The sequence below is a fragment of the Triticum dicoccoides genome, chromosome 1A (genome assembly GCF_002162155.2).
Source record: "Triticum dicoccoides isolate Atlit2015 ecotype Zavitan chromosome 1A, WEW_v2.0, whole genome shotgun sequence".
In the NCBI taxonomy this organism is placed as follows: domain Eukaryota; kingdom Viridiplantae; phylum Streptophyta; class Magnoliopsida; order Poales; family Poaceae; genus Triticum; species Triticum dicoccoides.
Genome location: NC_041380.1, coordinates 512,286,010 through 512,310,802, shown reverse-complemented (window position 1 = coordinate 512,310,802; position 24,793 = coordinate 512,286,010).

Here is a 24,793-nt window from a genome sequence, read left to right as displayed (position 1 = left end):
TGATGTGTTGCCATCCTATGATGTCTGAGTAGATTTTCATTGTCCTATTGGTGGTTGATGAATTGCTATGATTGATTTAATTTGCTTTTGGTTATGTTGTTGTCCTTTGGTGCCCATCATATGAGCGTGCACGTGGATCACACCATAGGGTTAGTTGTATGTTGATAGGACTATGTATTGGAGGGCAAGAGTGACAGAAACTTCAACCTAGCATAGAAATTGATGCATACGAGATTGAAGGGGGACCAATATATCTTAATGCTATGGTTGGGTTTTACCTTAATGAACATTAGTAGTTGCAGATGCTTGCTAATAGTTCCAATCATAAGTGCATAGAATTCCAAGTCAGGGATGACATGCTAGCAGTGGCCTCTCCCACATAAAACTTGTTATCGGTCTAGTAAAGTAGTCAATTGCTCAGGGACAATTTCGCAGCTCCTACCACCACTTTTCCACACTCTCTATACTAACTTTATTGCTTCTTTGCCTAAACAGCCCCTACTTTTTATTTACGCACTCTTTATTATCTTGCAAACCTATCCAACAACACCTACAAAGTACTTCTAGTTTTATACTTGTTCTAGGTAAAGCGAACGTCAAGCGTGCGTAGAGTTGTATCGGTGGTCGATAGAACTTGAGGGAATATTTATTCTACCTTTAGCTCCTCGTTGGGTTCAACACTCTTACTTATCGAAAGAGACTACAATTGATCCCCTATACTTGTGGGTTATCAAGACATATTTCTGGCGCCGTTGCCGGGGAGTTATAGCGTGGGGGTGAATATTCCCGTGTGTGCTTGTTTACTTTATCACTAAGTAATTTTTATTTGTTGTTCTAAGTTGTTCCCTATCTTTAGTTATGGATATGGAACATGAAATACCAAAAAAATTAGGTGTACCTGCTACTCATGGATATGGGGAACCTCAAAACCCTCGATGCTGGTTATGTGAAAAATATTATGTACTACTTTGATAATCCTGAGAAAACCCCATTCGATTATGTAATGGGAGACACGTTGGATCAACGTGAATACTTTAGGGATTATCGCTTGACTCAAAAAGGGAAACTATTATGGGATCAAATTCATATGTTGCATTGGTATGCTCGGGAACTATGCTATCCTTAAATATTGCTATGAGAATTATGAATTCAATTCCGATATTGATGATTTTATTGAGAGAGTCTCCGCTGTCCAAGAAGAGACTAATATTTTGCAGGAATCTATGGAAGAAGAAATTAATGGCGTTGTGAGCTCATTGGATGAAAAAGATGAGGAGGAGAGCGAAGAACAAAAGGAGGAAGAGCGGATTGATCACCCGCGCCCACCTTCTAATGAGAGTAACTCTTCATCCCATACAATGTTTAATTTCCCTTCGTGCTTACCGAAGGATGAACACTATGATGATTGTTATGATCCCATTGATTCTTTTGAAATATCCCTTTTTGATTATGCTTGCTATGCTTGTGGCCAAGATGCCAATATGAATTATGCTTATGGAGATGAACTTGCTATAATTTCTAATGTTAAACATGAAATTGTTGCTATTGCACCCTGATGACCCACAAGTATAGGGGATCTATCGTAGTCCTTTCGATAAGTAAGACTGTCAAACCCAACGAGGAGCAGAAGGAAATGATAAGCGGTTTTCAGCAAGGTATTCTCTGCAAGCACTGAAATTATAGGTGACAGATAGTTTTGTGATAAGATAATTTGTAACGAGCAACAAGTAACAAAAGTAAATAAAGTGCAGCAAGGTGGCCCAATCCTTTTTGTAGCAAAGGACAAGCCTGGACAAATTCTTATATAGAGAAAAGCGCTCCCGAGGACACATGGGAATTATCGTCAAGCTAGTTTTCATCACGTTCATATGATTCGCGTTCGGTACTTTGATAATTTGGTATGTGGGTGGACCGGTGCTTGGGTACTGCCCTTACTTGGACAAGCATCCCACTTATGATTAACCTCTATTGCAAGCATCCGCAACTACAACAAAAGTATTAAGGTAAACCTAACCATAGCATGAAACATATGGATCCAAATCAGCCCCTTACGAAGCAACGCATAAACTAGGGTTTAAGCTTCTGTCACTCTAGCAACCCATCATCTACTTATTACTTCCCAATGCCTTCCTATAGGCCCAAATAATGGTGAAGTGTCATGTAGTCGATGTTCACATAACACCACTAGAGGAGAGACAACATACCACTACTAGGAAAAGGGCTAAAGATAATATGGACACTAATGGCGCACCATGTATGTGGTGCGCCAATGCTATATAGTAATGGCACACCTGGTGTGTGGTGCGCCATTAGTAGTTTTGAAAAAAGAAATAAAATTTTTTTGTTACTAATGGTGCACCGTGGGATAGTGCGCCATTACTAGTTGACATAGTAATGGCGCACCACACCCACCGTGCGCCATTATTAGTTTTGAAAAAAAAATTGTTAGTAATGGCGCACCAGTGGACAGTGCGCCATTAGTAGTTTTAACTAGTAATGGCGCACTGTCCACTAGTGCACCATTACTAAGTTTTTTTCAAAAAAAGTTTCAAAAGTTTTTTTTTTTTTCAAAACTAGTAATGGCGCACCGTGGGTGTGGTGCGCCATTACTAACTTGGCCCAAAAATTCCACCGAATGCACCCCCCTGGTGGACCGCCTTTTCAGTTTAAAAAAAATAAAAATAAATGATGGAAATGTCAAAAAAATAAAAGAAAATAAGTTTCCCATGTGATATGTGGTCTACTTGTTGGGAAAAATTTACAAATATGAATTTCGACATTATTTGCAAAATCTCTCTGGAATTTGTAAAATGGGCATAACTTTTGCATACGAGCTCGGATTAAAAAGTTTTCTATATGAAAAATCATCTACTCGAAAAGTTACATCCGAATTTAACCGGGGGAACCCCGTTAAACATTTTCAAAATCCCCAAAAACCTAACAGAAAAAAGTTACGGGGCTTTTAAGATCTAGAGGGGAAAAATGGAAAAAATCCAAACTTACTAGTGGCGCATTGTGTGCTAGGTGCGCCACTAGTAACAGAAAAAAAATTGGTTTCGAAAAATATGATAGAGGTGTCGATAAAAATAAAATACGGACATGAGGGCATCATGATCATTCTTAGAACAACAACTTATATAATTCTTTTCATATAATCTCTTATGCTAGAGTAACAATTCAATCACAATTTCAAGTATGAATCATAAACTTCATTGAAAACTAACAAATTATAATCTCAGTCATTGGAGCAATTTCAATTTATCATAACATAGGAAAGAGTCAATATAAGAGCTTTTCAGCAAGTCCACATACTCAACTATCATATAGTCTTTCACAATTGCTAACACTCACGCAATACTTACGGGTATGGAGTTTTAATCAGACACAGAGAAATATAGGGGCTTATAGTTTTGCCTCCAAACGTTTTACCTCAAGGGTAATGTCAACAATAATAGTTCATGAAAACTCACATCCAGTTAGCCATATATACCAGGATCTTTCCAACATGTTGTGCTTGCCAAAAGATAAAATGTAAAAAGGAAGGGTGAGGAACACCAAGACTCTTATGTAAGGTAGGAGATAAAAGTAAAAGATAGGCCCTTCATAGAGGGAAGTAGAGCTTGTCATGCGCTTTTATGGTTGGGTGCACAAAATCTTAATGCGAAAGAACGTCACTTTATATTGCCACTTGTGATATGGACCTTTATTATGCAGTCTGTCACTTCTATTTCTCCCACACTAATAAGTCATACATATTTAGAGAGCAATTTTTATTGCTTGCACCGATGACAACTTACTTGAGGGATCTTACTCGATCCATAGGTAGGTATGGTGGACTCTCATGGAAAAACTGGTTTAAGGGTGTTTGGAAGCACAAGTAGTATCTCTACTTGGTGCAAAGAATTTGGCTAGCATGAGGGGGAAAGGCAAGCTCAATCATGTTGGATGATCCATGACAATATAATTTATCTCAGATGTAAGAAAACATAACCCATTACGTTGTCTTCCTTGTCCAACGTCAACTCTTTAGCATGTCATATTTTAATGAGTGCTCACAATCATAAAAGATGTCCAAGATAGTATATTTATATGTGAAGACCTCTCTTTCTTTATTACTTCCTATTGATTGCAACGATGACCAAAACTATGTTTGTCAACTCTTAACAACTTTTATTCATCATACTTTTTATATGTGAGCTCATTACTCTCCATAAGATCTATATGATCTCTTTTATTTCCTTTTTATTCTTTCTCTTTTCTTTTATTCACTCAAGATCATGGAAAAATAATCAAGCCCTTGACTCAACACTAATCTTTATTATATATAGCTCATGGACTCAATTACATAGAAGGATCATAAAGCAAAACTCAAAACTAGATCATACTAAAACTTTATTCTACTATATCAAGATATTACCAAAGGGATCGAACTAAGAAGAATGGTAAAGATAGAAGTGATGGTGATACGATACCGGGGCACTCCCCCAAGCTTGGCAGTTGCCAAGGGGAGTGCCCATACCCATGTGATTATATCTCTTTTGCCGGTGAAGGAGTTGATGGTTTTGTTGATGGCGTAGGCTTCTCGTCCCTCTTCCAAGGCATAGGCTCACCATCATAGAAGGATGATTGAGTCTCCCGAAACCTCAAATCTGCAGCCAAACTCATCCTCTTGAATCTATATTCATACTCACAATTTTGATTTTGCAGGTCATAGATCTGGCCTTGGAGGTGCTCGATTTTCTCATGAAGCTTGAAGATGGCCTCCCCAATGTCCTTGACGTCCAGCTTGTGGTTGTTGGTGAACTCTGTGTTCATAATGTGATTGGAATCAAGTCCACGCTCCACCATCTCCTGACACTTGAAAACTTGTTCCTCCAATGCCTCGAGCCTTGCCTTTGTGCTTCCGGTCTTCCTTGGTCCCTCAACATCGCGGATGTGCAACAACCCCTCACACATCTCAATGGTTTGAGGGTGTTGTAGCACTTCCGCGAGGTAGGGGTTGATGATCTTCTCGAAGAACATGACGATCTGGATCTCTCAAAAAAACAGCTCGAAACAAAGACAGAGGATATTTGCATGATACGGGAGTTAAAACCTTCGGGAGATTATATAATGAATTTTTACCGACCAAAATACGTAACGTGCAAGAAAACAGAGTCCGGAGAGCACACGAGGTGCCCACGAGGTAGGGGGGTGCGCCCAGGGGGTAGGGCGCGCCCTCCACCCTCGTGGATCCCTCGTGTCCTTCCCGGACTGCTTCTTATTTTTCTATTTTTCTAAATATTCCAAAACGGAAGAAAATTGCCATTAGAACTGTTTTGGAATCGGTTTACTTACCGTACCACATATCTATTCCTTTTCGGAGTGTGAAACGTTCCGGAAAGTGTCCCTTATGTATTCCTTCGGGGTTACGGTTTCAATAACATTGGTTTCAATATTTATAGGATTACCTGAGATATAATGTTTAATTCTTTGACCGTTCACCACCTTCGGATTTGTGCCTTCGAAGTTGTTGATTTTTATGGCACCGGAACGATAGACCTCTTCGATAACGTAAGGACCTTCCCATTTAGAGAGAAGTTTTCCTACAAAAAATCTTAAACGAGAGTTGTATAGCAATACATAATCACCTACATTAAACTCACGCTTTTGTATTCTTTTGTCATGCCATCTTTTAACTTTTTCTTTAAATAATTTGGCATTCTCATAGGCTTGGGTTCTCCATTCATTAAGTGAGCTAATGTCAAATAACCTCTTCTCACCGGCAAGTTTGAAATCATAATTGAGTTCTTTAACAGCCCAATAAGCCTTATGTTCTAGTTCGAGAGGTAAGTGACATGCTTTTCCATAAACCATTTTATACGGAGACATACCCATAGGATTTTTATATGCAGTTCTATAGGCCCATAATGCATCATCAAGTTTCTTGGACCAATTCTTTCTAGATCTATTAACAGTCTTTTGCAAAATTAATTTGAGTTCTCCATTGCTCAATTCTACTTGACCACTAGACTGTGGGTGATAAAGAGATGCAATTCTATGATTAACATCATATTTAGCAAGCATTTTATGGAAAGCACCATGAATAAAATGTGAACCACCATCAGTCATTAAATATCTAGGGACTCCAAACATTGGAAAAATAACTTCTTTAAGCATCTTAATAGAGGTGTTATGATCAGCACTACTAGTTGGAATAGCTTCTACCCACTTAGTAACATAATCAACAACAACTAAAATATGTGTGTATCCATTGGAGGCAGGAAAAGGTCCCATATAATCAAAGCCCCAAACATCAAATGGTTCAATAACAAGTGAATAATTCATAGGCATTTCTTGACGTCTACTAATATTACCAATTCTTTGACATTCATCATAAGATACAACAAACTTACGGGCATCCTTGAAGAGAGTAGTCCAATAAAAATCGGATTGCAATACCTTATGTGCAGTTCTATCTCCAGCATGGTGTCCTCCATAAGCTTCAGAGTGACACTTGCGTAGGATCTGTTCCTGTTCATGCTCAGGTACACAACGTCTAATACTTTATAAAGATGTGGGTCATCCCAAAAGTAATGTCTCAAATCATAGAAAAACTTTTTCTTTTGTTGGTATGTGAAACTAGGTGGTATAAATTTAGCAACAATATAATTAGCATAATCGGCATACCATGGAGTAGTACGAGAAGCATTTATGAAATTTAATTGTTCATCAGGAAAGCTATCATCAATAGGTAGCGGGTCATCAAGAACATTCTCTAGCCTAGACAAGTTGTCTGCAACGGGGTTCTCATCTCCCTTTCTATCAATAATATGCAAATCAAATTCTTGTAGCAAGAGAACCCATCTAATAAGTCTAGGTTTAGCATCTTTCTTTTCCATAAGATATTTAATAGCAGCATGATCCGTGTGAATAGTTACTTTAGAATCAACAATATAAGGTCTGAACTTATCACAAGCGAATACAACTGCCAAAAATTCTTTTTCAGTAGTAGCATAATTTCTCTGAGCATTGTCTAGAGTTTTACTAGCATATTGAATAACATTTAATTTCTTATCAACTCTTTTCCCTAGAACAGCACCTATAGCATAATCACTAGCATCACACATAATTTCAAAGGGTAAATTCCAATCAGGTGGCTAAACAATAGGTGCAGAGATCAATGCTTTCTTAAGTATTTCAAATGCTTCTACACAATCATCATCAAAAACGAATGGTATATTTTTGTAATAAATTAGTCAGAGGCCGAGAAATTTTTGAGAAGTCCTTAATGAACCTCCTATAAACGGCATGACCAAGGAAACTTCTTATACCTTTGATGTCCTTGGGACATGGCATCTTTTCAATAGCATCAACCTTATCTTTATCAACTTCAATACATCTTTCAAAAACTTTATGCACCAAGACAATACCTTCATTAACCATAAAGTGGCACTTCTCCCAATTCAAGACAAGGTTAGTTTCTTCACATCTCTGCAAAACTCGATCAAGGTTGCTTAAGCAATCATCAAAAGAGGATCCATAGACGGAGAAATCGTCCATGAAAACCTCACAAATCTTTTCACAAAAGTCAGAGAATATAGCCATCATGCATGTTTGGAAGGTAGCAGGTGCATTACATAAACCAAAAGGCATACGTCTATAAGCAAAAGTACCGAACGAGCAAGTAAAAGTGGTCTTAGATTGATCATCAGCTGACACGGGTATTTGAGAGAAACTAGAATAACCATCTAGAAAGCAGAAATGTGTATGTTTGGATAATCTTTCTAGCATTTGATCAATAAAAGGTAAGGGGTAATGATATTTTTAGTAGCCTTATTTAATTTGCGGAAATCAATTACCATCCTATAACCTGTAATAATTCTTTGCGGAATCAATCCATCTTTATCATTAGGAACGATGGTAATACCTCCCTTTTTAGGGACACAATGGATATGACTTACCCACTGACTATCAGCAACGGGATAAATTATACCTGCCTCAAGGAGCTTTAGTATTTCCTTTCTTACCACTTCTTTCATCTTAGGATTCAGCCGTCGTTGGTGATCACAAACTGGTTTGGCATATTTCTCCAAATTTATTTTGTGTTGACATAGTGTGGGACTAATGCCCTTAAGATCATCGAGAGTATATCCAATAGCAGCACGGTGCTTCTTCAGAGTTTTCAATAATTTCTCTTCTTCATGCTCTGAAAGGTTAGCACTAATAATAACAGAATATATCTTTTTCTCATCAAGATAAGCATATTTAAGAGTATCAGGTAACGGTTTGAGCTCAAACACGGGATCAGCCTTGGGTGGAGGAGGATCCCCTAGGATTTCGACAAGAAAATTGTGTTTCAGGATGGGTTCCTGTTTAAAGAATACTTCATCTATTTCCCTTCTTTCATTCATAAACATATCATTTTCATGGTCTAGCAAATACTGTTCTAAAGGATCACTAGGAGGCACGGCAATAGAAGCAAGACCAATAATTTCATCTTTACTAGGCAATTCCTCTTCACGGTGTTGTCTACGAAATTTAGAGAAATTAAATTCATGAGACATATCACCTAAACCAATAGTAACAACATCCTTTTCGCAATCTATCTTAGCATTAACTGTGTTCAAGAAGGGTCTACCAAATATAATGGGACAAAAGCTATCTTGTGGGGAACCAAGAACAAGAAAATCAGCACGATATTTAGTTTTCCCACACAAGACTTCAACATCTCTAACAATTCCAATGGGTGATATGGTATCTCTATTGGCAAGCTTAATGGTAACATCAATATCTTCTATCTCAGCAGGTGCAATATCATGCATAATTTCTTTGTATAAGTCATGTGGTATAGCACTAGCACTGGCACCCATATCACATAAACCATGATAACAATGATCTCCTATTTTAACAGAAATAACAGGCATGCCTACCACGGGTCTATGTTTATTTTTAGCACAAGGTTTAGCAATTCTAGCAGTCTCATCACAGAAATGAATAACATGCCCATCAATATTATCAGACAAGAGATCTTTAACAATAGCAATATTAGGTTCAACTTTAATTTGCTCAAGAGGTGTATAGGTTCTAATATTGCTTTTACGAACCACAGTTGAAGCTTTAGCATGATCTTTTATCCTAACAGGAAAAGGTGGTTTCTCAACATAAGCAGTAGGAACAATAGAATCATTATAAGTGACAGTCTTTTCTTCAACTTTAATAGGTGCAGCTACCTTTACTTCTATGGGAGGATGATATTTGAACCACTTCTCCCTAGGGAGATCAACATGAGTAGCAAAAGATTCATAGAAAGAAGCTACTATTTCAGAGTCAAGTCCATATTTAGTGATAAATTTACGGAAAACATCGGTATCCATAAAAGATTTAACATAATCAAACTTAGGTGTCATACCTGACTTCTTACCTTCGTCAAGGTCCCAATCTTCAGAGTTGCGTTTAATTCTTTCCAATAAATCCCATTTGAATTCAATAGTCTTCATCATAAAAGAGCCAGCACAAGAAGTATCAAATATCAAAAAGTCGAGCATATAAATTTTGAATAATTATTTCTCTTGGAAGCTCATGATTGGGGCATGAATATAACATTGATTTAAGCCTCCCCCAAGCTTGAGCGGTGATTTCTCCTTCGCGAGGCCAAAAATTATATATATAATTGCGATCACGATGAACAAGATGCATAGGATAAAACTTCTGATGAAATTCCAATTTCAATCGTTTGTAGTTCCATGATCCCATATCATCACATAGCCTATACCATGTCAATGCATCTACTTTCAAAGATAAAGGGAATACCTTCTTCTTAATAACATCATTGGGCACACCTACAAGCTTAAATAATCCACAAACTTCATCCACACATATTAGGTGCTCATCGGGATGCATTGTTCCGTCTCCTGCAAAAGGATTAGCTAGCAGTTTTTCTATCATACCCGAAGGAATCTCAAAGTAGACATTTTCATTTTCAGTAGGTTCAATAGGTTGAGGAGCAACTCTTTTCTCTACTGGTCGGGGTGAAGATACCCCAAACAAGCCCCTTAGAGGATTACTTTCCATAGTAACAAGTGACAGTAAATTTCAGCACACTATATAAATTTTTCCTTACCAAATTCCACCTACCAAAGGCGCTTCACTCCCCGGCAACGGCACCAGAAAAGAGTCTTGATGACCCACAAGTATAGGGGATATATCGTAGTCCTTTCGATAAGTAAGAGTGTCGAACCCAACAAGGAGCAGAAGGAAATGATAAGCGGTTTTCAGCAAGGTATTCTCTGCAAGCACTGAAATTATAGGTGACAGATAGTTTTGTGATAAGATAATTTGTAACGAGCAACAAGTAACAAAAGTAAATAAAGTGCAGCAAGGTGGCCCAATCCTTTTTCTAGCAAAGGACACGCCTGGACAAATTCTTATATAGAGAAAAGCACTCCCGAGGACACATGGGAATTATTGTCAAGCTAGTTTTCATCACGTTCATATGATTCGCGTTGGGTACTTTGATAATTTGGTATGTGGGTGGACCGGTGCTTGTGTACTGCCCTTACTTGGACAAGCATCCCACTTATGATTAACCTCTATTACAAGCGTCCGCAACTACAACAAAAGTATTAAGGTAAACCTAACCATAGCATGAAACATATGGATCCAAATCAGCCCCTTACGAAGCAACGCATAAACTAGTGTTTAAACTTCTGTCACTCTAGCAACCCATCATCTACTTATTACTTCCCAATGCCTTCCTCTAGGCCCAAATAATGGTGAAGTGTCATGTAGTCGACGTTCACATAACACCACTAGAGGAGAGACAACATATATCTCATCAAAATGTCGAACGAATACCAAATTCACATGACTACTAATAGCAAGACTTCTCCCATGTCCTCAGGAACAAACGTAACTACTCGCAAAGCATATTCATGTTCATAATCATAGGAGTATTAATATGCATATAGGATCTGAACATATGATCTTCCACCAAATAAACCAACTAGCATCAACTACAAGGAGTAATCAACACTACTAGCAACCTACAGGTACCAATCCCGGACTTAGAGACAAGAATTGGATACAAGAGATGAACTAGGGTTTGAGAGGAGATGGTGCTGGTGAAGATGTTGATGGAGATTGACCCCCTCCCGATGAGAGGATCGTTGGTGATGACGATGGCGATGATTTCCCCCTCCCGGAGGGAAGTTTCCTCGGCAGAACGGCTCCGCCAGAGCCCTAGATTGATTCCGCCAAGGTTCCGCCTCGTGGTGGCGGAGTCTCGTCCCGAAAGCTGGCTTATGATTTTTTCCCTCATCGAAAGACTCCATATAGCATAAGATGGGCATCGAAGGTCCACCAGGGGGCCCACGAGGTAGGGGGCGCGCCCAGGGGGTAGGATGCGCCCCCACCCTCGTGGGAAGGGTGTGGCCCCCTCCAAAACTTCTTATGCTCAGTATTTTTTATATATTCTGAAAATGACTTCCGTGAAGTTTCAGGACTTCTGGAGCGGTGCAGAATAGGTCTCTAATATTTGCTCCTTTTCCAGCCCAGAATCTCAGCTGCTGGCATTCTCCCTCTTTATGTAAACCTTGTAAAATAAGAGAGAATATGCATAAGTATTGTGACATAATGTGTAATAACAGCCCATAATGCAATAAATATCGATATAAAAGCATGATGCAAAATGGACGTATCACACCCACGCATGATATTCCGATTATCTTTTTGAATTCTCCCAACCACACTATATCGGAGAAGTTTGCTATTACATTGATGGGTTGCATTTTACTATTACACATGATGATTTTGATAGATATAATATGCATGTGCTTTCTGCTCCTACTTGCAATTATTATGATAGAGGAACTACATCTCCGCCTCTCTATGTTTCCAACACGAAAAAATTGCATGAAACTGTTTATACTATGCATTGGCCTTTACTTTGTGTGCATGAATTGTTCTTTTATGACATGCCGATGCATATGAAGAGAGTTAGACTTCATCATTACATGGTATATATTACTTTGTGCTCACTACTAAACTACAAATCATTGTTAATTAAAATTGGCTTTGATATACCTTGGGATCCGGGTGGATTCATTACTTGAGCACTATATGCCTAGCTTAATGGCTTTAAAGAAAGCGCTGGCAGGGAGACAACCCGGAAGTTTTAGAGAGTCATTTATTTCTGTTGAGTGATTTCATATAGTTTAAAAACAAAAACAGAATAAAGAGGGGAACCCAAAACTTTTTCAAAAAGGAAAGTGAAAGTGAGAGAGACCAACATGGTTGAAGTGGGGGAGCTTCTTGAACTTTGTTCATGCTCACGGAAACTTTGTGAATCTTGATTACAGAAAATTTTCAACAAAAATAATTATACCCTTCTACAATTCCATTGTATTATAAAAATAATGTGCCAAGGTTTGCCTTTAGGATGTTTTAGATTACTTGTTGGTTTGTACGGTGTAGGACAGAAACTTCGGCTGTAGTGCGCGATTTTACGTTTTTTACTGGAACGTCAAACGGTTCTGAAACTTTCCGCACTGTATTTCTATACAAATTTATTATTTTTCCTAATTTTGGTAGAATTTTTGGAGTACCAGAGGTATGGTGAATGTTCGCATTATTACAGACTGTTCTGTTTTAGACAGATTCTATTTTTGATGCATAGTTTGCTTGTTTTGATGAAACTATCGATTTATATCAGTGGACTAAGCCATGGAGAAGTTATATTAAAGTATCTAAAATGCAAAAACAAAATATGAATTGGTTTACAACATTACTTAGAGTAGTGATTTGTTTTATTAGTTATACTAACAGATCTTACCAAGCTTTCTGTTGAGTTTTGTGTGATTGAAGTTTTCAAGTTTTGGGTGAGATCACGATGGATGAAGGAATAAGGAGTGGAAAGAGCCTAAGCTTGGGGATGCCCGAGGCACCCCAAGGAAATATTCAAGGACTCCCAAGCAACCAAGCTTGGGGATGCCCCGGAAGGCATCCCCTCTTTCTTCTAACAATCATCGGTAATTTTACTTGGAGCTATATTTTTATTCGTCACATGATATGCGTAAATCTTGGAGCGTCTTTTGCATTTAGTTTTCACTTTTCCTTGATGCACCATGCTTGTATGATATAGTCCATGGTTGATTTATAGAATGCTCTTTGCACTTCACTTATATATTTTGAGTATGGCTTTATAGAATGCTTCATGTGCTTCACTTATATCATTTGAAGTTTGGATTGCTTGTTTCTATTCACATAGAAAACCGCCATTTGTAGAATGCTCCTTTGCTTCACTTATATTTGTTAGAGCGTGGGCATATCTTTTGTAGAAAGAATTAAACTCTCTTGCTTCACTTATATCTATTTAGAGAGATGACAGGAACTGGCCATTCATATGATTAGTCATAAAATCCTACATAAAACTTGTAGATCACTGAATATGATATGCTTGATTCCTTGCAATAGTTTTGCGATATAAAGATGGTGATATTAGAGTCATGCTAGTGGGTAGTTGTGGATTACAGAAATACTTGTGTTGAAGTTTGTGATTCCCATAGCATGCACGTATGGTGAACCGTTATGTGATGAAGTCGGAGCATGAGGTATTTATTGATTGTCTTCCTTATGAGTGGCGGTCGGGGACGAGCGATGATCTTTTCCTACCAATCTATCCCCCTAGGAGCATGCGCGTAGTACTTTGTTTCGATGACTAATAGATTTTTGCAATAAGTATGTGAGTTCTTTATGACTAATGTTGAGTCCATGGATTATACGCACTCTCACCCTTCCATCATTGCTAGCCTCTTCGGTACCGTGCATTGCCCTTTCTCACCTCGTGAGTTGGTGCAAACTTCGCCGGTGCATCCAAACCCCGTGATACGATACGCTCTATCACACATAAGCCTCCTTATATCTTCCTCAAAACAGCCACCATACCTACCTATCATGGCATTTCCATAGCCATTCTGAGATATATTGCCATGCAACTTCCATCATCATCATATACATGACTTGAGCATTCATTGTCATATTGCTTTGCATGATCGTAAGATAGCTAGCATGATGTTTTCATGGCTTGTCTGTTTTTTTGATGTCATTGCTATGCTAGATCATTGCACATCCTGGTACACTGCCAAAGGCATTCATATAGAGTCATATTGTTCTAGATATCGAGTTCTAATATTGAGTTGTAAGTAAATAAAAGTGTGGTGATCATCATTATTAGAGCATTGTCCCATGTGAGGAAAGGATGATGGAAGCTATGATTCCCTCACAAGTTGGGATGAGTCTCCGAACTTTACAAAAAAATAAAAGAGGCCAAAGAAGCCCAAATAAAAAAAGAGGTCAAAGAATCCCACCAAAACAAAAAACAAAAAAATGAGAAAGAGAGAAGGGGCAATGCTACTATCCTTTTACCACACTTGTGCTTCAGAGTAGCACCATGTTCTTCATATAGAGAGTCTCTTGAGTTATCACTTTCATATACTAGTGTGAATTCTCATTATAGAACTTGGCTTGTATATTCCGATGATGGGCTTCCTCAAATGCTCGAGGTCTTCATAAGCAAGCAAGTTGGATGCACACCCACTTAGTTTCAGTTTGAGCTTTCATACACTTATAGCTCTTAGTGCATCTGTTGCATGGCAATCCCTACTCCTCACATTGACATCAATTGATGGGCATCTCCATATCCCATTGATTATCCGCATCGATGTGAGACTTTCTTCCTTTTTGTCTTCTCCACACAACCTACATCATCATATTCTATTCCACATATAGTGTTATATCCATGGCTCACGCTCATGTATTGCGTGAAAGTTGAAAAGGTTTGAGAACGTCAAAAGTATGAAACAATTGCTTGGCTTGTCATCGGGGTTGTGCATGATTTGAATATTTTGTGTGGTGAAGATGGAGCATAGCCAGACCATATGATTTTGTAGGGATAACTTTCTTTGGCCATGTTATTTTGAAAAGACATGATTGCTTTATTAGTATGCTTGAAGTATTATTGTCTTAATGTCAAATGATAGACTATTGCTTTGAATCACTCGTGTCTTAATATTCATGCCATGATTAGATTACATGATCAAGATTATGCTCGGTAGCATTCCACATCAAAAATTATCTTTTTATCATTTACCTACTCGAGGACGAGAAGGAATTAAGCTTGGGGATGTGTAATAGTAAAACGCAACCCATCAATATAGTAAATAGCCCCTACTTTTTGTTTACGCGCTCTTTATTATCTTGCAAACCTATCCAACAACACCTACAAAGTACTTCTAGTTTTATACTTGTTCTAGGTAAAGCGAACGTCAAGCGTGCATAGAGTTGTATCAGTGGTCGATAGAACTTGAGGGAATATTTGTTCTACCTTTAGCTCCTCGTTGCGTTCGACACTCTTACTTATCGAAAGAGGCTACAATTGATCACCTATACTTGTGGGTTATCAGTCAATTCAATCACATCATTCTCTAATGATGTGATCCCGTTAATCAAATGACAACTCATGTCTATGGCTAGAAAATTTAACCATCTTTGATTCAACGAGCTAGTCAAGTAGAGGCATACCAGTGACACTTTGTTTGTCTATGTATTCACACATGTATTATGTTTCTCGTTAATACAATTCTAGCATGAATAATAAACATTTATCATGAAATAAGGAAATAAATAATAACTTTATTATTGCCTCTAGGGCATATTTCCTTCAGTCTCCCGCTTGCACTAGAGTCAATAATCTAGTTCATATCTTTATCTGATTAGTTCACATCTTCATGTGACTAATACCCAATGGGTTTACTAGAGTCAATAATATAGTTCACATCGCTATGTGATTAACACCCAAAGATTGGTCATGTTTTTCTTGTGAGAGAAGTTTAGTCTACGGGTCTGCAACATTCAGATCCGTATGTATTTCGCAAATTTCTATGTCTACAATGCTCAACATGGAGCTACTTTAGCTAATTACTCCCACTTTCAATATGTATCTAGATCGAGACTTAGAGTCATCCAGATCGGTGTCAAAGCTTGCATTGGCGTAACTCTTTACGACGAACTCTTTGTTACCTCCATAACCGAGAAACATTTCCTTATTCCATTAAGGATATTTTTGACCGTTGTCCAGTGATCCACTCCTGGATCACTATTGTATCCTCTTTCCAAACTTATTGTGAGGTACACAATAGGTCTGGTACACAGCATGGCATACTTTATAGAACCTATGACTGAGGCATAGGAAATGACTTTTCATTTTCTTTCTATTTTCTGTCATGGTCGGGTTTTGAGTCTTTACTCAACTTCACACCTTGCAACACAGGCAAGAACTCCTTCTTTGACTGTTCCATTTTGAACTACTTCAAAATCTTGTCAGGCTATGTACTCATTGAAAATATATCAAGCGTCTTGATTTATCTCTATAGATCTTGATGCTCAATATGTAAGTAGCTTCACCGAGGACTTTCTTTGAAAAACTCCTTTCAAACACTCCTTTATGCTTTCTAGAAAAATTCTACATTATTTCCGATCAACAATATGTCATTCACAAATACTTATTAGAAATGATGTAGTGCTCCCACTCACTTTCTTGTAAATACATGCTTCACCGCAAGTCTGTATAAAACCATATGCTTTGATCACTTTATCAAAGCATATATTCAAACTCCGAGATGCTTGCACCAGTCCATAGATGGATCGTTGGAGCTTGCTCACTTTGTTAGCACCTTTAGGATCGACAAAACCTTCTGGTTGCATCATATACAACTCTTCTTTTAAGAAATCCATGAAGGAATACAGTTTTGACATCCATTTGCCAGATTTCATAAAATATGGCAACTGCTAACATGATCCGGACAGACTTTTAAGCATCGATACGAGTGAGAAAATCTCATCGTAGTCAACACCTTGAACTTGTCAAAAACATTTTGCGGCAATTCGAGCTTTATAGATAGTAACACTACTATCAGCGTCCGTCTTCCTCTTGAAGATCCATTTATTCTTAATGACTCACCGATCATCAGGCAAGTCAATCAAAGTCCATACTTTGTTCTCATACATGGATCCCATCTCAGATTTCATGGCCTCAAGCCATTTCGCGGAATCTAGGCTCATCATCGCTTCCTCATAGTTCGTAGGTTCGTCATGGTCTAGTAACATGACTTTCAGAAAGGATTCCCGTACCACTCTGGTGCGGACCATACTCTGGTTGTCCTACGAGGTTCGGTAGTAACTTGATCTGAAGTTTCATGATCATCATCATTAGCTTCCTCACTAATTGGTGTAGAGATCACTAGAACTGATTTCTGTGATGAACTACTTTCCAATTCTGGAGAAGGTACAATTACCTCATCAAGTTCTATATTCCTCCCACTCACTTCTTTTGAGAGAAACTCCCTCTCTAGAAAGGATCCATTCTTAGCAACAAATGTCTTGCCTTCGGATCTGTGATAGAAGGTGTACCAAACAGTCTCCTTTGGGTATCCTATGAAGACACATTTCTCCGATCTGGGTTCGAGCTTATCAGGTTGAAGTTTTTTCACATAAGCATCGCAGCCCCAAACTTTAAGAAACGACAACTTTGGTTTCTTGCCAAACCATAGTTCATAAGGTGTCGTCTCAACGGATTTAGATGGTGCCCTATTTAACGTGAATGCAGCTGTCTCTAAAGCGTAACCCCAAAACAATAGCGGTAAATCAGTAAGAGACATCATAGATCACACCATATCTAGTAAAGTACGATTACGACGTTCGGACACACCATTATGATGTGGTGTTCCGGGTGGCGTGAGTTGCGAAACTATTCCGCATTGTTTCAAATGAAGACCAAACTCGTAACTCAAATATTCACCTCCACGATCAGATCGTAGAAACTTTATTTTCTTGTTACGATGATTTTCCACTTCACTCTGAAATTCTTTGAACTTTTCAAATGTTTTAGACTTATGTTTCATCAAGTAGATATACCCATACCTGCTCAAATCATCTGTGAAGGTGAGAAAATAACGATACCCGCCGCGAGTCTCAATATTGATCAGACCACATACTTTAGTATGTACGATTTCCAACAAATTTGTTGCTCGCTCCATAATTCCGGAGAACGGCGTTTTAGTCATCTTGCCCATGAGACACGGTTCGCAAGTACCAAGTGATTCCAAAAGTCCATCAGAATGGAGTTTCTTCATGAGCTTTACACCAATATGACCTAAACGGCAGTGGCACAAATAAGTTGCACTATAATTATTAACTTTGCATCTTTTGGCTTCAATATTATGAATATGTGTATCACCATGATCGAGATTCAATAAACCATTTATATTGAGTGTATGACCATAGAAGGTTTTATTCATGTAAATAGAACAATAATTATTCTTTGACTTAAATGAATAATTGTATTGCAATAAACATGATCCAACCATATTCATGCTTAACACAAACACCAAATAACATTTATTTTAGGTTCAACACTAATCCCAAAAGTATAGGGAGTGCGCGATGATGATCATATCAATTTTGGAACCACTTCCAACACACATCGTCACTTCACCCTTAACTAGTCTCTGTTCATTCTGCAACTCCCGTTTCGAGTTACTAATCTTAGCAACTGAACTAGTATCAAATATTGAGGGGTTGCTATAAACACTAGTAAAGTACACATCAATAACATGTATATCAAATATACCTTTGTTCCCTTTGCCATCCTTCTTATCCGCCAAATACTTGGGGCAGTTCTGCTTCCAGTGACCAGTCCCTTTGCAGTAGAAGCACTTAGTCTCAGGCTTAGGTCTAGACTTGGGTTTCTTCACTTGAGCAGCAACTTGCTTGCCATTCTTCTTGAAGTTCCCCTTCTTCCCTTTGCCCTTTTCTTGAAACTAGTGGTCTTGTCAACCATCAACACTTGATGCTTTTCTTGATTTCTACCTTCGTAGATTTCAGCATCACGAAGAGCTTGGGAATCATTTCCGTTATCCCTTGCATATTATAGTTCATCACGAAGTTCTAGTAACTTGGTGATAGTGACTAGAGAACTCTGTCAATCACTATCTTATCTGGAAGATTAACTCCCACTTGATTCAAGTGATTGTAGTACTCAGACATTCTGAGCACATGCTCACTGGTTGAGCTATTCTCCTCCATCTTGTAGGCAAAACACTTTGTCAGAGGTCTCATACCTCTCGACTCGGGCATGAGTCTGAAATATAAATTTCAGCTCTTGGAACATCTTATATGCTCTGTGGCATTCAAAACGTTTTTGAAGTCCCGGTTCTAAGCCATAAAGCATGGTGCACTAAAATATCAAGTAGTCATCATAGCGAGCTCGCCAAACGTTCATAACATCTGCATCTGCTCCTGTAATCGGTCTGTCATCTAGCGGTGCATCAAGGGCATAATTCTTCTGTGCAGCAATGAGGATAATCCTCAGATCACGGATCCAATCCGCATCATTTCTACTAACATTTTTCAACTTACTTTTTCTCTAGGAACATATCAAAAATAAACGGGGAAGCTATGTGCGAGCTATTGATCTACAACATAGATATGCAAATACTATCAGGACTAAGTTCATGATAAATTTATATTCAATTAATCATATTACTTAAGAACTCCCACTTAGATAGACATCCCTCTAGTCATCCAAATGACCACGTGATCCAAATCAACTAAACCATGTCCGATCATCACGTGAGATGGAGTAGTTTTCAATGTTGAACATCATTATGTTGATCATATCTACTATATGATTCACGCTCGACCTTTCGGTCTCTAGTGTTTCGAGGCCATATCTGCATATGCTAGGCTCGTCAAGTTTAACCCAAGTATTTCTGCGTGTGCAAAACTGGCTTGCACCCGTTGTATGTGAATGTAGAGCTTATCACACCCGATCATCACATGGTGTCTCGGCACGACGAACTTTGGCAACGGTGCATACTCAGGGAGAACACTTGTACCTTGAAATTTATAGTAAGGGATCATCTTATAAAGCTATCGCCGAACTAAGCAAAATAAGATGTATAAAAGATAAACATCACATGCAATCAAAAAAAGTGATATGATATGGCCATCATCATCTTGTGCCTGTGATCTCCATCTTCAAAGCACCGTCATGATCACCATCGTCACCAGCGTGACGCCTTGATCTCCATCATAGCATCGTTGTCGTCTCGCCAACTATTTCTTCTACGACTATCGCTACCGCTTAGTGATAAAGTAAAGCAATTACAGGGCGATTGCATTGCATACAATAAAGCAACAACCATATGGCTCCTGCCAGTTGCCGATAACTCCATTACAAAACATGATCATCTCATACAATAAATATAGCATCATGCCTTGACCATATCACATCACAACATGCCCTGTAAAAACAAGTTAGACGTTCTCTACTTTGTTGTTGCAAGTTTTACGTGGCTGCTACGGGCTGAGCAAGAACCATTCTTACCTACGCATCAAAACCACGACGATATTTCGTCAAGTTAGTGTTGTTTTAACCTTCAACAAGGACCGGGCGTAGTCACACTCGGTTCAACTAAAGTTGGAGAAACTCACACCCGCCGGCCACCTGTGTGCAAAGCACGTCGGTAGAACCAGTCTCGCGTAAGCGTACACGTAATGTCGGTCCGGGCCGCTTCATCCAACAATACCTCCGATCCAAAGTATGACATGCTGGTAAGCAGTATGACTTGTATCGCCCACAACTCACTTGTGTTCTACTCATGCATATAACATCTATGCATAAAGCTGGCTCGGATGCCACTGTAGGGGAACGTAGTAATTTCAAAAAAAATTCCTACGCACACGCAAGATCATGGTGATGTATAGCAACGGGAGGGGAGAGTATGTCTACGTACCCTCGTAGACCGAAAGCGGAAGTGTTTATCAACGCAGTTGATGTAGTCATACACCTTCACGATCCGTACCGATCAAGTACCGAACGTACGGCTCCTCCGCGTTCAGCACACGTTCAGCTCGATGACATCCTCGCCTTCTTGATCCAGCAAGAGGGGCGAAGTAGTAAATGAGTTCCGGCAACACGACGGCGTGGTGACAGTGTTGGTGAAGAACAATCTCCGCAGGGCTTCGCCTAAGCACTATGGAAACTATCACAGAGGATAAACTAGAGGGGACGGGGTTGCCGGCACACGGCTTGGTGTTTCTTGATGATGTTTTGGGTGCTATCCCTACCCCTCTATTTATATGTTGAGCCTTGGGGTCGAAACTTGGAGTAAAAGCATCCACAAAGTCGGTTTCACCCGAAAGGCAAGAGTCCTTCTCGGACTCCAGGGCCAGACGCCAGGGTTCCCGGCGTCTGGCCCCTGGACTCCAAAAACTTCCTTTTGCGCTTTCCAAAAACCTTGTGGGCTTTCCCCTTTGGCCCAAATAAAGTGTTCTCGTACCCAAACATTTCGGGAAACATCCAGAACCCCTTCCGGAGACCAAACACTATTATCCCATATATCAAACTTTATTTCCAAACCATTCCGGAGTTCCTCGTCATGTCTGCGATCTTATCCGGAACTCCGAACAACATTCGGTTACCAACATTCATAACTCATAAATACTATATCATCAACGAACGTTAAGCGTGCGGACCCTACGGGTTCAAGAACTATGTAGACATGACCGAGACACTTCTCTGGTCAATAACCAATAGCGGAACCTGGATGCCCATATTGGCTCCTACATATTCTACGAAGATCTTTATCGGTCGAACCGCATAACAACATACGTTGTTCCCTTTGTCATCGGTATGTTACTTGCCCGAGATTCGATCGTCGGTATCTCAATACCTAGTTCAATCTCGTTACCGGCAAGTCTCTTTACTCGTTTCGTAATGCATCATCCCGCAACTAACTCATTAGTTACATTGCTTGCAAGGCTTATAGTGATGTGCATTACCGAGAGGGCCTAGAGATACCTCTCCGATAATCGGAGTGAGAAATCCCAATCTTGATCTATGCGAACTCAACAAGTACCATCAGAGACACCTATAGAGCACCTTTATAATCACCCAGTTACGTTATGATGTTTGGTAGCACACAAAAGTGTTCCTTCGGTAATCGGGAGTTGCATAAGCTCATAGTCATAGGAACATGTATAAGTCATGAAGAAAGCAATAGCAGTAAACTAAAATGATCAAGTGCTAAGCTAACGGAATGGGTCAAGTCAATCACATCATTCTCTAATGATGTGATCCCGTTAATCAAATGACAACTCATGTCTATGGCAAGGAAAATTAACCATCTTTGATTCAACGAGCTAGTCAAGTAGAGGCATACTAGTGGCACTTTGTTTGTCTATGTATTCACACATGTATTATGTTTCCGGTTAATACAATTCTAGCATGAATAATAAACATTTATCATGAAATAAGGAAATAAATAATAACTTTATTATTGCCTCTAGGGCATATTTCCTTCATCTTGTCTATCACATCATTCTCCTAATGATGCGATCCCATTATCAAATGACAACACATGTACATGGTTAGGAAACCTTAACCATCTTTGATCAACGAGCTAGTCTAGTAGAGGCTTAGTAGGGACACATGTATTTGTTTATGTATTCACACATGTATTTAAGTTTCCGATCAATACAATTCTAGCCTGAATAATAAACCTTTATCATGATCAAGGTTGTCAGAATCGCGATTCTGAATCGGATCGGAGCTCCAATGGCAGGATCACAAATCGTAAAATCTTCACTATCAGGATCGTAAAATGTAGATTCTATGAACAGAATCGTAGAATCAGAGGTGTTAGTTTGGATGGTAAAGTCGTAGAATCGTACAACAGAATCGTGATTCTAACAACCTTGATCATGATTTAGGACATATAATAATAACCATTTTATTATTGCCTCTAGGGCATATTTCCATCATATTGGTGAGCCATTAACCCACGTTCGCACACCACCTTGTTCCACGGAGGCGACCAAGTCCATGGAGGCAATTGCGGCCCAACAAGACGAGTGAGCACAAGGGCCAAGTGGAAAGATTGTGACCACTAGTTGGCTATGTAAGCTTTCCTCAAAAAAGAAAAGTTGGCCATGTAAGCGTGAGTGTGTTAGGTAGAGAGGGCATCGAAGATGAACTGAAATTCCCTTTACATGTGTTCTTCCTCTCCTCCTACCTCTTCTTAGATATTGTACCTGGAATCTCACCGATATGAGCGTAATTGATCCCCAATTCCTATTTGGTGAACTGCCATTAGGTTAGGTTTTCGTTATAATTGGAATCCAGAGCCTCTCGATCCTCGAATCTTATCCTATGCACTCCGAAAATCCCAAAGAAAGCCAGAAATTGTGTTTCGAGTTTGGTGGCAATTTCGATCAGTGGTGAGATTCAGATTGGGTTCTCGTGTAAAATCCCTGTGTTCTCTTGCTGATCGCGGCGACGATGCGACTGTTGCTTCCTCTTTCATCAAGCAGCGCGGGTGGAGGATTTTGGTTGGCGTCGGAGCTTGTTTGGCTACGAATTTGACAACACGAGACGGTTTCTGTTGTTTCCTCACAGCAGAGGTAAAATCCCCTACTCGTGGTTGAATTGGTGCAATTGGTGGTGTACGAGCCGGTTGTAGAGGAAAAGACTCTCCCAAGTATTGTCGACTCGGGCGGCGGTACATCAAGGAGTACAAGATGGCGCATGGGGTTCCCACTCTCGCGACGAGGATGACAGCGGTTGAAGGCCAACAAGGGGCTAATCAGGCTACGGTGGCTGATAGCAATTCCGCCTCAAATCATGCTACCGACGCGCCCGTGACAATGGAGCTATTCGCCACCGGTGGAAAGCCACGCTTCATCAATTCCCAAGGGCCCAAACCTTTTGACCCACCTTCCGCCACTACCTCTGAAGAGGCCCCTGCCCTCTCGTCCTAGATCGAAGGACGCCGTCCCGTTAGGAGGCAGAACCGCTCACCGCTGAGCACGGATGGACTGGCCAACATGTTGTAGGGGAGAGGACGACAGCCTTGGCCACCTCACCTCTCACAGGAACACATACATCACCACTGTTTCCAGCCAAGACCAAGAAGCCCACCACCACTGTCGAGTAGGAACACACAGAATAATCGGCGGAGCACCACCGCGCCGAGCCCTGACCACCGTGGACACCCAAGGTGGCGCCTTCAAGAAGTAAGTGATGTCAAAGCGTCGTTGCCGCCCAATCAGGTGATTTTAGGCTTTCTCCCTAGACCAGGGGGCGGGAGAAGGTCTCGATGTCGGCCACCAGAGGAAGAAACTGCGCCGAGAGTGTCGCCAACATCGTGACCGACGTCGCCGGTCAAGGGTTTCCCCTGACCTAGAGCCCGCACCTCTATAAGATTCAAGAGCACATAACATTCCAATTAGTTGTTTTCTCCTTCTAATTTTGTCTTTTAGAAATCATGCAAGTCTAAGGGACCGTCAAGACCTAGTGGTGGTCGTGCTAAGCTTGCCTTTATCTAAATGCCACCTTGTTTTTGAGGAAACAAAACCATCGCCAAAGAACCAAATTTACATATCATATCAGTATATGGTATGATTACACTCCTTTTATTGCTTGTAAAAGATACGACCCAGTATATTCACCACTAAGCATTGCCCCCCTCCCCACTTCCACGCGAATCACAATCATTGAGATGATCAATAACCCAAACATATCTCAACCCTCCCCCATTGCATAGTCTTGTATCTTGGAATATCAATAATAATAAATTCAAAATATATCACTAAGAATATGTCACGTGTTTATTGTCTGCACTGTAGTTGATTCTCGAACGGTACATTTTGCTACAAGATTCGTGCAAAAGCATTGTCCTCGGCCTTTATATCTCCC